At 42.3% G+C, this 12,801-nt stretch overlaps 1 protein-coding gene across 1 annotated transcript in view; it reads right to left on the bottom strand.

The window, feature by feature from the left end:
- Nucleotides 1–12,801, bottom strand: part of LOC129747064 (octopamine receptor beta-2R) — a 305,644-nt gene that overhangs the window by 105,089 nt on the left and 187,754 nt on the right. The gene's annotated exons all lie outside the window — the stretch shown is intronic.

Genomic DNA, 12,801 nt, shown 5'->3' with positions numbered 1-12,801 from the left:
AATATTCGCATAAATTTATGACCCACAATGGCAAAGTGTCATTAATCACTTGAGCCAGAGAGGCAGAGATCTGTTACTGATAGCATCTGCACCATCAGTCCCGGTGGCAAACGATATGCATTTGAATTGCAAAGCAAAGTTATTTGTAGGAAAACCGGAACACCATTTCAGTGTGGTCCGGCTGGGGGCTCAGTTTCCGGTAATGAATGTTAAAGAATTCAGAGAATGTAAACACAATTTAATTTGTAGCGTCGGAGCAACTAATCACAAAAGAAGTTTTAAAGTTTTAAATGTTTCTGGGTGTCAGCCACAAAGGGCAATAACAGTTCAAACTTTTCTACAAAAGATCAAAGTGTTAAATTTTCTCCCACAAACAAATACGGGAAGAAAAGCCTCGAGGCCAACCTTGGAGTTCAAGTTCAAATGGGGTGGAAAAGTTTTTCCGTTTATTCGGCTGCTGCCACAATTCCGAACCAAATCACGTGGCTCCAGAGAGTGGTGAAAACTTGTTTCCGGAGATGTGAACCTGACGCCACCGTGAAATATAGCTGATCCTGCTTCCTTTTCCGCCCTCAGAAGGGAAAGCTGCACATGAGATTGCACATTCGCAAAAAAAAAAAAATTTGGCCCCCAAAAAGGTTGAGTTTTTGTTGGTTCAGCTGCAGGATGTAATCGTTCAGCCATACTAAGGTTACGGGGTGCTACGTGATTGGAATCGAACAAATTTGTGTCTGTTTTCATAACCGGCAGCTACAAACTTTGGCCCCATTTCGGGCGCCTGATTTCGGAATTCGATTCGACGTCATCTCCGTTCTAATGACTGTTGGAGAAAATAAAACGTCGAATTCCCATTTCAATTAAAACGAAAGTGACCCGCTGCTTGAGCTAGCTTTCTCTCCACTCTGAGACTACTAACTTTAACCGGTATGTATTCGTGGTGTCAACCTGCTGCCATGGAAAATTTGAGATGTAGACAAATTCACTCGAGACTGTCGCTGCCGCCAGAGTGTCAGATGATAGTCAATTTTCGGAGACAAATGGTGTGGCTCCCGGGGCAAATCCGCTTCTGCCGAACTGCTCAATTCCAGCCAGGGACCGAAAACAGCACGAACACAGTAAGTGCAACACAATTTGATGGCACGGCACATCCGAAACGAAACTGTGCTGTGTCTGTGTTGATCTAGTTTTGTTGCGTGTCGGCCGCAACACAGCACAGTATGCGACACAGTTGATGACACAGTGTTTTCGTGTGCCGGTCCCGATACGATTATCATTGTTGCTCCTGCCAGCTAGCTTTTTTTTCAATTCGTCGCCTACTTGCTGGCAGCCGCACTGGATAATTTTTTTTCTTTTGCTTTTGCTCAACACAATGTGAGTGAAGAGCTTCGCCATTCAAAATACGGAGAAATGCTGTCCAGTCAAGTGCGACGGGTGAAAAAATAGGCTTGCTCGTAACAACACTGTGTTGCACAACTGTGTTATCCTCGACACAACACAACTGGGAACTGTGTCGTGTTGATTTGATGCAACACAACACAATTGAAGTGCAGTGCCAAACCAAAGTGTCGCACACAAAAATTTCTGTGTCAGCACTCCAGGATTTGTGTTGCACGATATGTACTGTGTTGTGTTTGTGTTTTTTGTCGGTCTCTGATTCCAGCGCAGCCGGCTCGGTATTTCTTGGCAACATTTTGACTACCGAGTAACTCGTTTTATTTTTGGTTTGCTGGATCCCAGACCCGTTTTTTCTTCACTCAAATGAATGGTTAAGCTCGAAGCTTTGAGAAGTTTCTTCTGACACAATTGAAATAAGATGGAAACGTGACATTTTTGTTTCAGAAGAGTGGAAAACACGTGTTCAGGTCACCATACTGAAAATTTTTTCACACATTATTTTTGAAAAGAGTGAGTCAATAATTTTAGGGCCAGTTTCCATCAATCAATTTTTTTTCTGAATTATTGGATATGGAAACGACTGGTAACTAAAGTATTATCTTGGCTGACAGGCAGCTCAATGCTACATTTTTTGCAAATTTTAACTTCAAGATGTCGCTTAACGATTCAAAAATTTTATTTTTGGCTCTGAGTGTCATGTCCACTAGGTTGTGTCGAATTGCACCTTTTATCGAATTTAAAAAAAACCTGTAGTCTAATCAGTTTTAAAACGAACGACGGAGTTTTGCATATTTTTAGCATCAGATTGAGGTACCTGGGTTATGATTTAAATGTTTGTATAGAATAACAAAAAAAATACAAATTAAAAATTTCTTTTTTTGAAAAATTTTATTTTAATTTATTTTGTATATATTTTGTTCTCACTAAAAATTCCCTGGCTATAACTATTTGAAAGGCTATCGAGAAATCTAGAAACACAGCTAGATTTTCCGTCCAATTTTTGGAAATATTAATTCATAAAAAAGTTTTGGATTTCAGAGTCTTAAAATGTTCTGATGAAATAAGCAAAATTAAATTTTTAATCATTTGAAACAGAAAAAAATAGTTACTTGAAATTTATAATAAAGTTTCAAGTGTGAGAAAAGAAAATAAAATGTTTTTTGGCATTCATTCTGTCGGACTAAGGAAAACTCCAATGAATGATCTACAAGGCGGCTGACACTTTGGAGCAACTGATCGATGGCTTTTGATCCCCCACTTACCTGTTCATTATCATCTGATGATATTGAGTAATTCAAAGTCATCAAAAAAGAAGTTTAAAAACTGGCCATGTCATAGCAATCGAGCGCGTGGTTAAGATGGTGTCGTTTAAAGCAATCGAGATAGACAAAATGAATTTTAATTATGTCTTCATCGAAAAGATAAACAACATGTTGTTGATAGATTAAATTGTAACTTTCTCTTCCCTTCTAAAAACTGCATCTGTCTGCGATTCTGCGAACTGAGAATTCACATTAATATCATTTTTTTTTTATTTGTACAGTGTTGCCAGTTGATTTCACAGGTAAATAAACAAATTTTTCATTGAAAATATTAAAAAAAAATTCAAAATTTATAGCTTCTTGCTAAAAGTTTCGAATAAAAATCTTTTTCATTCAAAAGTTCGGAGTTGCTTTTTAATTTTGAAGGGAATTATAATACATCTAAGCATGAAAATGCGTTGGATTTAGAGAGAGTTTGGAGAGTTTCATTTACTCTAAAAATCACTTTAAGGGAGCTTAAGGAAATCGGGGAAATGGCAATCCAAATTGATAAAATTTAAAAAAAAAACTCGACTGAACATCGACTATCCACTGGACTAGAAAAAATCGATAAAAATAACAAAAATGACAAAAATGACGAAAATGAAAAAAAAAGACAAAAATCACAAGATGATAAAAATGACAAAAATGACAAAAATGACTGTTAAAGCCAAATTATTGTAGCCACCCTAGTCCACTACTACTGGTCTCGTTGTACTCTTCGAGATCAGAGTAGACCCTTTTGTCTACTTAGGTAGATAAGAAGGCACTCACGAAAAGGCCTTCTGAAACAATAAGTGCTAGGTAGCTAGGTTCTACTGAGTATAAGATAGTAGAATAAACCAGTCCCGAATATACCACCGCCGCGTGAACTTTACCACCGAAATAAACTCGTGTATTTACTGGTCCGCAAATTAAAGTGTTTTCTATCTAAAATAAAAAGTTAAAACAGTTGGACTTTTTAGTGATTATATCCCCGCGAGTAAATTCAGTGGCCTCCATCCCGAAACCTGCATGAAAATTGAAAGTTCTGGACCGCGACCAAACCCGGAATCGCCCTTATGTGCGCGAACATAAAGTTGGTCCTTGGAAGCCGGATCGTGTCGTGTTCCAGTTAACCACGTTTTTCGGATTGGTCCGAGTTCAATTGTTCGGGAACAAAGGAGGAATACGGCGCCAAATTCCAGGGCGTTGGTTGATCGCCGAGGTGCTGAGCGGGTCGCCATCGCTGTTCCAGTCTACCGTTTGGAATTTGCGCCATCTTGCATGCTTGGAGATAATTGGTCGTGAAATCACACGTGGCAATCGGAACCTGATTATTAGACGGTTAACCAATATTTGGAAAGTGTCAGGAATTGTGCATGGTAAACGGTCTGTGGCTTTCATTGCATGCTGATTGCCGCCAGATATGCGTGGGTGATGAAATGGGTAAGATTCAATAAAGAAAAATGCATGCGAATTGATCTTCATTTCTTTTGACAACAAATTTGATATTTTACATGATCCCTGTGGTACCGAGAGAATTGCATTGTTGGTCTTGAGTTTCGCTGTTTTTTTTCCCAATGAGTCGTTAATCAATTGGTTGGAATCTCTACTGATTTATGAAATTTGGATGATTTATCAACTGTCAAGTCGCGACGGGACAATCGTTGAGATGAATCGGTCGGAATTGATGGAGGAAAACAGTGAAATCTAAAGTGTTATTCAACAAAAACTGAATAGTGAAAATCCTATAAAGTGCAGTGAATGAAAACGAACTATTGGTCCACAGTTGCAAACAACTTTATATTTGCCTTGAAGTGGTGATATTGTGTAAAAGACGTTGTTGAATTACAAAATTGAACAGATTGTGAAGTTATTTTAATCATGAGTCTTCGTGAACTTTCTGTGAAAGAGCGTCGTGCGCGCAAATCTATGAACACTGTGACACAGTTTGTGAAAAACTTTACAAGTGGTGATCAAGACCAAATTGAAGTTCGTTTGCAACTGTTGGAAAGTGCTTACGAAGAATTTGTAGATGTGCGATTAAAAATTGTGCTGTTACTGGAGGATCAGAACGGGCCGGAAGAAGGCGAAGATGAAGAAGCAGGATCGGAGTTTCAAAGTACAGCTGAAAAAAGGCAGGAGCAAAATGACATCGTTTTCGCCGAGGCAGAGGAGCAGTATTGTCGGTCGAAAAGTGCACTCATGAGCTTCCTACGTGCAGATGGTAACCACAAGCAGCCGCGAGCATCTTCGTCAGCCATGATGGGCCCTGAATCCCGGGTTAAGCTACCTGAAATCCGCCTGCCTACGTTCACAGGAAAATTGGGTGACTGGATCCCTTCCCGTGATGCCTTTCAAAGCCTTATACACAAAAGCGAGAAACTTTCCAGCATGGATAAGTTTACTTATTTAAGATCTTCACTTTCAGGCGAGGCTTTACAAGAAGTTGGGTCGATTGATCTCTCCGGCGATAACTACGAGATTGCCTGGAAGGCGCTGGAGAATCGTTATCAAAACAATAAATTGATCGTCAAAGCTCACCTGGATGCACTTTTTGAAGTCGATCGCATGAAAAAAGAGAGTTTTGAATGCTTAAACCAGATGATTTCCGAATTTGAAAAGCACCTTCAAATGCTGACGAAGATAGGGGAAAAAGTCGACGGGTGGAGCACGATTCTTGTCCACATGATATGCTCCAGATTGGATTCCGCAACTTTGAAGCTGTGGGAGACTTACCACAGTTCAAAGGAAGTTCCCACTTACGAAAACTTGATCCACTTTTTAAAAAGCCATTGTGCAGTATTGCAATCAATTAGCTCATCCTCTTCTACCCAACCGGAAACTTAAAAACAACGCTTTGGTGCAACCCATGCTGTTACCTCCGGTCGATGCAGTTTTTGTTCAGAAAGTTTTCATTCCGTTTTTCTGTGCAAAAAGTTCCAGAAGATGAACATTCCCCAGAGGTATGAAGCGGTCAAGCGAAATGGGCTTTGCATGAATTGCTTCTCCAGTGGTCATCTCGCAAGGAATTGTACCCGTGGATCCTGTCGTCATTGCGGAAGAAGGCACCATACGCTGCTGCATCCTGCAAAAGAAGCTAACAGTGCCAAACCGAAACCCTCCGATCCGCTGACTTCGACAAATCGTTATCATCATGACAATCGTCCAACGTTTTCGCAGTCAAATCAACAAATAGCCATTAACCCACCAACAACAACCAACACATCTACCGAATCCAACCAACCAATAGCCACAGTTTCATCAGCATTCCCAGTTGTCAAAGATAATTCGCATAACCCACACCCACTGCATGCCACAGACCCTAACACACCATCCTTTACCATTGCACTTCCTCTATACACATCACATCAGATTCTCTTGTCAACCGCCGTGGTTCGAGTTTTCGATACCGCAGGCCACAGCGTGCTAGCCAGAGCATTATTAGATTCCTGCTCTCAGAATTGTTTCGTTACGTCTCGTCTGATTCGCAAACTTCGCCTACAAGAGTATTCCGATAATTTGAACCTTTTTGGAATTGGTGGATCTGGATGCAGTTCCAAAAAAGCCGTCAGAGCTTGCATCGGTCCACGCATGCCCCATATTTCGGAATTCAACGAGGAAATATATTTCAACGTTTTGCCAAGTCTTACGATATATTTACCATCTCAAAGTTTCACCGTTGAAAACTGGCAGATACCGGAGCATCTGGTTCTGGCAGATCCTTCGTTCTACCAAAAGGCAGAGATCGACATGTTGATCGGGGCCGAATATTTCCTAGACCTCCTCCAACCCGGTCAGCACAAAATCAGCGAAAACGGACCCACGATGCAGAACACAGTTTTTGGGTGGATAATTTCTGGTCGAGCCCAAGACTCCCGAGTTACTGTTTCCGACCAATCGGTGCAGCTGTGTTCCATGTCAGATATCCACGAGCAGGTTGCACGATTTTGGGAATTAGAGTCTTGTCGAATTAAGAGCACCAATTCCGTCGAAGAGTCCTTATGTGAAGCAATGTTTTCGCAAACGACTACTCGAGACGCGACCGGAAGGTTTGTCGTCTCCCTACCTAAGAAAGATTTCGTTCTGAATCGTCTCGGAGATTCCAAGCATTTGGCTGAAAAGCGTTTTTATGGCCTGGAAAAACGATTTTCCCACCATCCTGATTTGAAGCAGGCCTACTTCGAATTCATCCAGGAGTACCAGGAGATGGGCCATATGAAGCTTGTTGAAGATTGTCCAGATGAGCTGCGGTATTTTTTGCCCCATCACGCAGTCATCAAGCCTGAAAGCACAACGACGAAGCTAAGGGTTGTCTTTGATGCTTCGTGTCCCACAACGTCAGGTGTTTCCCTCAACGATGGTCTACTGGTTGGGCCCATAGTGCAAGACGATCTGCTCTCGATCGTTACCCGGTTCCGATTGCACCAATATGCTATAGTGGCAGATATAGCTAAAATGTACCGGATGATAAACCTAGCGGAAGCAGATCAACGTTATCAGTGCATTCTTTGGAGGGACTCGCCGTCAGAACCGCTACGAATCTATAAGCTAACGACCGTTACGTACGGCACAGCAAGTGCCCCGTTCTTAGCTACTCGATGCCTTCTGAAGCTGGCAGAAGATGGACAGCATAGTCACCCACTAGCCTCTAGGATCGTGAAAAAGGATTTTTATATGGACGATGCGTTAACTGGAGTGTGCGATTCCCGCGGCTGTAAGTGATTCGGTGGGCCACCAGTGCCAATTCCGGGCTTCAGAGTTCCGGACAGGTTTGCACATTTGGCGACCGTGGCAGGTAATTTTTCAGAAACGAAACAGAAAAAGACGATAAATTAGAATAAAAGCGAACCGAAAAAGAACAACAAATGCGATTCACGTTAAATTAATTTTCATCAAACGAGGTTGAAAACCAAACAGTTTATTATTTACCCATTGCAAAAAACGGGAAAAATGAGGAGTTAGATTACCTAACACTTCAAAACTTGTTTAAGAAAAGCAACACTGTTGGAAGATTTTCGAAAGCTATTTCGGTCAAAGTGAAAGAAAGGCAACGTGCCATTCGGGAAGAATGCCGAAAAGAAGAAAATTACAATTCAGATTAATTTTCAAGTCCGTTGAGAAGAGAGCTTGAAAAAACAATAAATATGTTATGTTAAGCGAGTCAGAAGAGCAGCTTTATTATGTTCACAACTTCAAGCGAGTTGAGAGGACAGCTTGAAATAGGAAGGCGTGTTGAGAGGACAGCCTGAACATATTGACGTTAGTTTTGAAGCGAGTTGAGAGGACAGCTTGAAACTGAAAGGCGAGTTGAGAGGACAGCCTGAGCGTTTTGGTAACAATTTCAAGCGAGTTGAGAGGACAGCTTGAAATTGGATGGCGAGTTGAGAGGACCGCCAGTGCATATTGACGAGAATTTCAAGCGAGTTGAGAGGACAGCTTGAAACAGAAAGGCGTGTTGAGAGGACAGCTTGAAATTGAAAGGCATGTTGAAAAGACAATTTAAGTATTGCATCTCATTGGAAACTAAGCGAGTTGGAAGGAAAGCTTGAGATAATTTCGATATTATAAAGGGCTTTATACTAAAATTTCATTTCAATGGACATATTAGTGATAAAGCAGATAGGAGTATACAATACTTAGCAAGTCGAGATAACGCATCGAGTAAATACGTTAAGCATTCTTGAATTGAAATAACAGCAAGATCACGGCTTAAAGCTTAAATATGAATAAGATTTGAATACAAAAAAAGTAAGAACATATTTATTGGACAGCTTGAAATTGAAATACGAGGTTAGAAGGTCTCTTGAAAAAAAGGAGTCAAGCTAACTGTTTGGTTGAACACAGTAGAGGGGATACACTGGGCAGCTTGCAGGAAATGTATGAAACAGTTCCTTTACTGATATTTGAATTGATCGATGAACACGTCTTGAGAACGGATCAATTGATGTTAGAAATTGCACCTTGCATCGAAAGTAAGATTTTCCGATGATTATCATGCAAAGTGAGTAAGAAATTACCTTAAACTATCGTATTGCAACCTAAATAGCATTAAAAAGTCTGTCAATAGAGTTAAAAATGATGTCAGGTCTTTTGTTGGTTTTTTTACCTCTCATTAATGGCGTATTTTTTTTTGATTCCGGATTTGGCTCTGGAACCGTCAGAATAAAAAAGCAAGTTTCGGGTTTCGAGTTATTCCATACGTAGGTGTGCGTGAGAACGAGCGCAATGTTTACATGCAGCTGTCATTTTGTTCTCCCTTCTGGATTTCTTCATTCGGTTCTTCACATCCGGATTGCCGTTTTTCGTGTCCGGATTGCACTGGACTGCAGATAGTACGATTTTGCTTGGCTGAGAGGTTCAAAATCGCGGCAATAATCATTTGCCCGTTCATTATTTCAACTGTTTTGTTTTCAGCCAAAAACAGCTGTTTAATGTTTTGACAACAACGTTGAGAGTATTGGTGAACTTCTCGCAAAACTGACTTTTTTCTCAGGGCGACTCCGTCCCTTTTTCGAGCGAACCTAGGTTGCCTCTCGAGCAATAAATGAGCACGATGACAGCAGTTAGAGCGAACCTACACAGTAAACGAAAATTACCGAGTTCGGTAATTTTTTTACCGAAATCCTAACATGTGTAAATCGGTAAACTGTTCGGTAATTTTTTCGGTAAAAAATAAACGAACATCGGTAAATCGATTCTTTATTTACCGATGTTCGGTTATTTTTTACCGAAAAAATTACCGAACAGTTTACCGATTTACACATGTTAGGATTTCGGTAAAAAAATTACCGAACTCGGTAATTTTCGTTTACTGTGTAGGTTGCCTCTAGTTTGCCTCCAGGTGAAAAAAAATACGGTATAAGATTTTTGAATGTGAATCTGTTTAATGTTTGAGAGAGTTCTCTAAAGAAATTGCGAGAGTGTTGAGATAAGATAACCTATTGTGCATTATCACTCTAAATGCAGCTCAACATTCAAAAACCTTGCTTACATACACTCTGTCAATTCCTTGAGTTTGCGGTCTTGGAAAAAATTTGAGAAAAACTATTTAAAATGTGTGAGATAGTATTTTTTTTTTCAATATTTTCAATCATATTTTTTTTGGGATAGGAGGGGGATGTGTGAATGGATAAAACCGACACTTCGTCATTCAACACGAGTGTGTACGCGGGTCAGTCAGTCGGCGAACAAGCGAGCCAGCCGAGTAGTGTGTGCGATTCCCGCGGCTGTAAGTGATTCGGTGGGCCACCAGTGCCAATTCCGGGCTTCAGAGTTCCGGACAGGTCTGCACAGATACCCCAGAAGAAGGGAAACGAGCGGTAAGAGAGCTAACCGATCTTTTAAGTTCTGTTGGATTTGTGTTACGTAAATTCAATTCGAATTATGAAGAGATATTGGCCGAGATTCCAGCTGAACTACGAAGTAGTGGAAGTACGCTAGAGCTGGATTCCTCATCCACCGTAACCACCCTTGGCCTGGTTTGGGAGCCTAGCACGGATCTATTCCGTTTTCGCCCGCCTAAGTGGAATTCCGCATCCATAATCACAAAAAGAATTGTTTTATCGGATGCCTCAAAATTGTTTGATCCTCTTGGACTGGTAGGTCCGGTAATCGTGCAAGCCAAGATCTTCATCCAATCGCTTTGGCAGATCCAGTGCGGCTGGGATGAGCCCTTGACAGAAGGCATGTAGAACTTCTGGGTAGAATACCGTACAAACTTTTCGTCACTCGATAGTTTTTCGATTCCACGCTGGGTAGGATTCGCTCGAATTTGTGAGGCACAACTACACGGATTTTGTGACGCCTCGGAGAAGGCGTACGGAGGATGCCTGTATCTACGTTGCATCCACGAAGATGGTTCCGCCTCGGTGCGATTATTGTTATCCAAGTCCAGAGTCGCTCCGATTGAAGATCTCAAAAGGAAAAAACGAAAGCAGTCCATTCCCAGGCTTGAACTATCGTCTGCACTCTTGTTGAGTCATTTGTACGAGAAATTTTGCAAAGCTACGTCCATTGACGTGCAGAGCTTTTTTTGGACTGATTCTACTATCGTGAAGTGTTGGTTGGCATCCGTTCCATCTCGCTGGCAAGCCTTTGTGGCAAACCGGGTCTCCGAAATCCAGCATTTGACGAAAAAGGGAAGCTGGCATCATGTTCCTGGTTCTGAAAACCCGGCTGACATCATTTCCCGTGGGATGACTCCCGTTCAACTCCAATATCAGCCGCTTTGGTTTGAAGGGCCACTTTGGTTGAAGCAAACCCGTGACACTTGGCCTGAGGTGACTGAAATGACACCAGAACAGTTCGATAAAACTACGTTAGAAGAAAAAGTATCCGTATCGTTGCCCATTCAAAGCGTTGAACCAAATGAATTGTTTTCTTTGAAGTCTAAGTTCTCGCAGTTAGTGCGCTTAGTATCCTGGTTTCAACGTTTCCGCCACTTCTCAAAAGAAGAATCGAACATCTCGAAAGACGAGCAATCTTTCCTTCGAAGAGCTCAATGGAGCAAAGAAAATCCTGGTCAAAGTGGCTCAAAGCGAATGCTTTAGCCAAGAAATTAAAGATTTGGACAAATCAAAGGAAGTAAGAACTTCATCGAGGATTTGTAGGTTAAATCCACATCTCGTAGACGGAATACTTTTGGTCGGCGGCCGGTTAGCGAATGCCCCTGTGTCTGAAAGTCGTAAGCATCCAATGATTCTGGACCACCACCATCCGCTTTCTGCCATGATTGTCCAACACTATCACGATTCCCTCTACCACGCTGGGCAGCAGCTTCTTATCGCCAGTGTTCGCGGAAAATTCTGGATTACCAGTCTTCGCGGTTTGGCGCGGAAAACCATCCATAGTTGCATCCCATGCTTCAGAGCAAAACCGAAGATTCTCGAACAGCTTATGGCAGATCTACCACCAGTACGCGTCAATCCAGCACCCCCATTTCTGAAAGTGGGAGTAGATTACTGCGGCCCATTTGCGCTGACTTATCCCCATCGTCGTGGTTCTCCGATCAAGTGCTTCGTATCCATTTTCGTGTGCCTAGTTACCAAGGCAGTCCACTTGGAGCTAAACGCTGACCTCAGTACCGGAAGTTTTTTGGGAGCCTTGAAGAGATTTGTTGGCAGACGAGGAAAACCGAATCTCATCATGTGCGACAATGGGAGGAACTTTGTCGGGGCTAGTCGAGAGATTGCGGATCTTCAACGGCTGTTCCGAAGCCAGCAGTTCCAAGATGGTGTGACGACGCAAGCTTACCAAGAAGATATTAACTTCCAATTCATCCCTGCCCGGTCACCAAATTTTGGGGGATTGTGGGAAGCGGCGGTGAAATCCTTCAAAAACGCTTTCAAAAGAACGATTGGATCCAGAATTCTGCGATACGACGAAATGACTACGGTTTTGGCTCAAACGGAAGCGGTTTTGAATTCACGCCCTCTTACCCCCTTGAGCGATGATCCTGACGATTTCGAGGCCCTCACTCCTGGGCATTTCTTAACACAACGTCCGCTTATTGCTCTTGAAGAACCAGATCTGGAGGATACCTCAGACAACCGTCTGAGCATGTGGCAGAAGTCGACGAAGTATACCCAGTTAGTTTGGAAGAAATGGTCCAAACTATACCTCTCAGATCTCCAAACCAGAACCAAGTGGACCAGAAAAAGGGACAACATCTCCAAAGGTACGATGGTGCTGATAGTCAACGAGCAAATACCGCCATTGCGATGGCCATTGGGACGAGTCACCGACGTTTTCCGAGGTCCTGATGGAAATATCCGAGTCGTAAATGTGCGAACGAAAGACGGCATCTACGGAAGAGCGATCTCCAAGATATGCGTTCTTCCAATGCCGAACAACCCTCCAAACGCCGATGGGGAGAATTAATTCTCCTCCAACGAAGGTGCTGGAGCACCTGCGGGAGTCGGATGGCTCCCGCAGTCCAGTTAAGTATTTTTTTTATAATGATATTCGAAAAAGCTCAGAGAATGTTTCGTCCTCCAGTTGTCCTCCACCCGGACCCGCCGGGTCGGGTCCATCCGCCGAAGAAGTTGCCAAGAGAACACCGTAATCCACACCGAACACTACACTCCTGGTTCAAGCATGAGGGCTCAACTTTCGGAAAAAT

This window comes from Uranotaenia lowii, chromosome 1, assembly GCF_029784155.1.
Source record: "Uranotaenia lowii strain MFRU-FL chromosome 1, ASM2978415v1, whole genome shotgun sequence".
Taxonomy (NCBI): Eukaryota; Metazoa; Arthropoda; class Insecta; order Diptera; family Culicidae; genus Uranotaenia; species Uranotaenia lowii.
Note: the sequence above shows the minus strand (reverse complement) of the source record. Positions and strands in the feature narration are given on the sequence as shown.